The 5,835-nt window shown below is 33.9% G+C and overlaps 1 long non-coding RNA gene across 1 annotated transcript; it reads left to right on the forward strand.

Annotated features, from left to right (window-relative positions):
- The first annotated feature begins 1,489 nt into the window (after positions 1-1,489).
- On the forward strand, positions 1,490-2,074 carry LOC120771943. The gene is made up of 2 exons (XR_005705012.1): positions 1,490-1,721; positions 1,827-2,074. It is a non-coding gene; the product is annotated as an uncharacterized LOC120771943 (long non-coding RNA).
- The last annotated feature ends 3,761 nt before the right edge of the window (positions 2,075-5,835 follow it).

Consider the following 5,835-nt stretch of genomic DNA (forward strand, 5'->3'; position numbering starts at 1 on the left):
GTGGCAGTTTGTAAAACTAGCTTTATTCAAGGTTATAGTTTCGTTAAAGGAGTTTATAAGACAAGTGACATTTAGTATAAAAGATGAATTACCATACGTAATATTTCCAATAAAAATTGAAAGGAATAATATGGTAATCGCAAAGCGCGTTTTCTCCGTTAAAGATTTCTGCAATACAATGGGTTTAGTCTAATTTTTTAATTTGGTTTCCCTCGCATATAGTAGTATCATCTACTTCAATAGGGCAATTCAGAATCTTGTGCATCTGAGTTTTCAAATTAAGCAATTGCAAATATTTACCATCAACAATAAACGTCTTTTTTGTGGTTTCTGAGCAACCCTTGCAAAGACCATTAATTCAGAGCTGATAGGTGAAGAAAAACATTGTTTGTAAACAAAATTTCGCACATATTGGAAAATATGCCGAAAAAAAGCGTAGCACAAATTTCACTTTTACTTCTGGAGCTTCCTGCAAGGAATCCAGTATACTTTGGATTTATTTCTCGCTCCACTTTTTATTCGGATTTTTGTGTTTTAGCCTTAGTTTATTCAAACCAGTTTGCTTCATTTCTTCTCTTCGTTTACAATGTTTTTATTTTTAATGTTGCAAATAATACAATGGGGTTTTAATGTTGCTTATTTGCAAGGGTGTAGCGGTGCATCGCTATACAGTAGGGGTATTCGCTTGCTCTTGCAAGATTGCAGATTGCAAAAATACTATACCGAAATATACAAGGGCACGAGAGCACCCATTGCAGAACCTAGGGATATATGAACGGCTAATTCGGTCAATTTATAGTGAATGACTATTATGCATGGTTATTGTGAATTGGCGCACCCTCTGCATACATTTTTAACAAAAAAAACTGTAACAAGTCTTTATAAATTAAATAGAAATTATAAAATCTATTTAAAACTTACCTTAACAATTTAACGACGTAATATGTCTTTATGTAAAGTGGCAACTACAACAGGGTTGCAATTATATTTTTGCGTGACATTGCACGCAAATATACATGGGTTTTGGTCTGACATATTTTACAGCCATTGCAAATAATTTTCTGCGTGTGTTTGTTGTTGTGCCGGTGCACCAAGAGGAAATATATACAATTCTTGCACCGTGCAAGGGTTTTGCAAGAGCAAGAGAATACCCTTATTTTGTTCGTGTAAACGCAAAAATATGTTTGTTAATTTTCAATAGCAAAGATGCAAAACCATTTGCACCAGATTCCTAATATATTTTCCAAATATGCCATGTCTTTCGTTTTGGGATATGAAAAGATTGCTAAATTCTTAGTAAACTCCTTTAAGGTGTTTTACAGTAGAACTTTGAACGTATGATAATATTATTGTAAACATTCACCGTCGAACTGTCATCGTAACCGGTTGCTTTTCGCTCTGTGCTTATTGAGTTTGTTAAAACGGTATAACGGTTTGTTCTGCGTTTATATTACGAATCTCCGTTAAAACAACAACAACAACAACCCAAAAAGCAAAATAAAGAATGCAATTTTATATTTAAAAAATAAAAAAGAAACTAATTTTTATTTTTTTTTTCGAGATGGCAGATGCAAAGCAAATTATTGCGCGAATGCCCCGTAGTAGCGGCAAAGACGCTCCACTCAATTAGCTGCGTCATAGGTGATATGAAGGACCAGCATTATTTGGAGTTCGCTCTGCCCTTGTCATCGGAAGGACACGTACCCTTCGTTTAAGAAAAGGTAATAAGAAAATAGAAAGCACGGATGCTATGGTAAGTATTTTGATTTTAAGTATAATGCGGTTGTAATTACTGTAATTTACCATCATTTATTTTTTCTTAACAGATGCGGATTTCCAGTGCTATTTCCACTAAGTCAATTAATCAGAGACATAGTCTTCCTTGGGACTTCTACAACCGCACATAATTATATACATAGACGTATATATATATAACAACTTATGTAAATAATGCATTAATTATTTAATATAATATAAAATTATATTTTTAGCCGAATATACACCTAACTTTATCCAATCTATATAAATAAAAATAAATCGCCAAATTGTATGTACGCTCATAACTCCGCCTGGACCAATTTGGCCAATTCTTTTTCTTAAATGTTCATTGAAGTTCAAAGATGGTTTTTACGGCGAGAAAAATTCGAATAATTTCCGGAAAACCCTTAAATACAGCCTTTTTCTTTTCCCCATACAAACGTTACATACATACAACATACATATGTACATATGTAATTTAAAATGAATGTTTGTTGGTTAGTAACACTAAGAGAAAGTTTGATGAAATTTTTAATGGTTGTTTGTTGTGGATCGGGAAAGGTTTAGAAACAAATACAGTAGAGGCCCGCTAATCCGGACACGGCCTAATCCGGATTCCACTGTAATCCGGACAGGGTTAACAAATTCAAAATTTCTATTATGTCCCTTGTAATCCGGACCGACATTCTCTATACGTATTCTCTAATCCGGATCACATATTTATTATTCACTACATTCACTTTTATGCTTTATTGTTTTAAGTTTTTTTTGGAACATGTGTATTATTTGTTATAATAAACAAACAGAAATTTATAAATATTTTTTCTTAATACATAGTTCTGATATGTCTTTGGTAATCCGGATTCCCTGATATTCCGGATAGGGGCCGGTTTTAATTGATCCGGATTAGCGGGCCTCTACTGTACCTTATACTTTTCATGAGAAGTCGGAAAATTGGACAATTCCAAAAAGTAACATTTTTCATACACATTTTTTTCAATTTTTGTTTGTTTTGTTTTTCAATATTTTGATTTTTAAATTATTTGAATCGTTCAATTGCGGTCGCTTACTTTTTTATTCCGACTATCCAAAGGAAAAATTATTGCAAATTATTCAGTGAAAACTTTATGTGTGTTTCAGACGAAGTGATCAATTACTGATTGAAATTTGTTACGAAGCCACGAAGAGGTCGCGCTAATATTGGTCGGCGTTCTTTTTGCCATCAACGTATGGCAGCCCAAAGAAAGGCAAGAAGTACTCCCAAAATGCGATGACATACGTGCGAAATTATGGAATTATGGTCAATAAGCTAGCGATCGTAACGATATCACAGCACGACTTTTTAAACAATAGCTGCGATGTTTGACGGTCTATATCTTGAAGCAACCTATTATGGTATATATGGTGCTGTTAGATGCTGAATGTATTCTGTTGCGTGTTGCCGCACGCACACATTCTTCTTTGGATGCGGATGGTGATTACAACAGATCAAATTGATGAAATCATTTCAGCGGAATTTCCTGATTCAGAGATAGATCCAGAATTATACGAAGTGGTGGAAACCAATATGGTTCATAGACCCTGCGAACCTTACAATCACACTTTGGTTTGTATACAATAAATGCACGAAACACTACTCATGTGATTTTCTTTCGAAAACGGAAATGGGAAATGATAGATATTCACTGTATCGGCGTCGCTCACCAGACGACAATGGCAGAACATTTAGCATTTAGAGGTGTGAATATCGACGTTAACAACACATCGAAGTTGAAAACATATGGATCGTACCATATTCTCCACTTTTGTCTAATTCACATTCAAAACTCATGTCAATGTTGAATATTGTAGATTGGTGAAATCGATCAAATACGTTTGCATGTACGTCACCAAAGAAAGCAACATAGCGGTTATTGGCCTTGAACGATATGAGATCATCAGTATCAAATGGGTCGATATGTGAACCGCAATAAAGCGCTTTGTAGGAGGTTTACTTTTGCAATTCATGAAAGTTTTCCGACTGTTGTGCGTCTCGCGGTTCAACTTCATTTAAGTCATTGCGTATTGTGAATGGTACAGTGTGTGCAACTTTTTGAGAAGCATGCCAGCAGTTGCGTTTGCTGGAACATGCTAATCACTGGAAACAGACGAAGGACAATGCAATAGTTACTTCGCATGCCACTGAAGTTCGAATAGTTTTCGCGAAGATCATTTCGACATATCAGCCTTCAAATTCGCGTTAATTATGGGATACGAAAAAATTACATTGCCGATGACATTTTATATTGTATTCGCTAAGGATTGGAAATGGGCAAAATTCGGTTGATACTTCCAGTGGTTTGATATCAATTTCACATTCCTTTTGTCAATTCACTTCCACGGAAGATGAACTCATCACGAATGTTTATCCGCACATTGACAAAATTATCGTAAATGCAATTGCTTGAGTGCACGCGCAATTTTAGCTGCCAAAAATACTGATGTTAATGACTTAAACTGGAAGATTCAAAGTCAAATTTCGGGAGGTTTGCGCTCATATAAATCGATCGATCGTCTTGACAAGAAAGACGAAACCGCAAATTATTCAGTGGAATTTCCAAATTCTTTGGAGTGCCTTGGTATGCCCCAGCATCATTTGGATCTGTCATTATTATGTTTCACAATCTTCATGCGCCGAAACTGTGTAATGGAACCCGACTGATTATGAGGCAGTTATCGAATACAAGGGACAGCCATTTCATTTCAAACGTATTCAATTTCCAGGGAAAATTGGCCAGATATATGTGGCGTGTTGACGAGTTGGAAACCCATCTTCTTTGTATATTTACGCACCAGAACAGAAATCGAAAAAATTATGTTTATTAAGCTGCGCTACATTAAAAAAATGTAGAAAAATCGAAATTAAATCATTTTTGACACAATATAATTTCAACTTTTTTTCATTTCAAAGCATATAATTTCACGCAGGACAACGGCTGCGGGGTCAGCTAGTTTTTAATATTTCACATATACATAGATAAGTAACATTCGTTAATATCTGAGATATCAAAAACTATGGACATCATTATTTATAGAATAAGCAAATTATTAGTTTTTTCTTGCAACAATTTTGTATAAAGATATTTTAATTTCCAATATTTTGTTTTAAACTTAGTTTCAGTTTAGTAAATTTGCTGCTAACAAATAGGTAAAAACTTTTTAGCTTATTTATATGTTATAGGTAGTAAACTGCTAACGAAAATAATAACACTAACAGATATTTGGATAACAAATACTTTTGTTACATATAAAACATAGCTAATACATTCGCTAACAAATGCATATGTTATTGATTACATAGGTCACCTATTCGCTAACAAAAGTATTTTCAGAAATATTCATTTTTATTCCAGACGAATGTTAGCCTTTTGCCTATATTTTTATATGTTTTCATACAATCTTATTAATTGATATGAATTATCATTATGCTATTTTCAATGTAATATTTATTGGCAATCTCCACATAAGAGCTACTTTTTACATATTTCTTATGTTTGTTAATATAATAGGGGGATTCTCTTTCTCTTGCCAGATTGCAGGATGACACAGAATGCAAAAATCCTACAACGAAATATGCAAGGCCAAGGCTCATTGCAGAATCTAGTTATATATGAACGGCTGATTCGGTAAATTTATTGGGAATGACTACTGTAAATTGGCACACATTCAGTATTCATTCTTAACAAAAAACTGTAACAAATCTTTATAAGTAATTTAAGTAGAAATTATAAAATCTATTTAAAACTTGGCTTCCTCAACAGTTTAACGGCTTGATATGTCTTTATGTAAAATGACAGCTACATCAGGGTGGCAATTATATTTTTGCGTGTCATTGGGTTTTGGTCTGACATATTTTTCAGCCATTACAAATAATTTTCTGCGTGTGTTTGTTCTTGTGCCGTTGCACCAAGAGGATTTTGCAAGAGCAAGAGAATACCCCTAATATACTTTCATATTTATGGATATGTGCTATATACATACATACATGACGTATTATCATTGTTTAAATGTATATTCGATACATTGGGGAGCACTCAC

Source organism: Bactrocera tryoni, chromosome 3 (genome assembly GCF_016617805.1).
Source record: "Bactrocera tryoni isolate S06 chromosome 3, CSIRO_BtryS06_freeze2, whole genome shotgun sequence".
NCBI lineage: Eukaryota > Metazoa > Arthropoda > Insecta > Diptera > Tephritidae > Bactrocera > Bactrocera tryoni.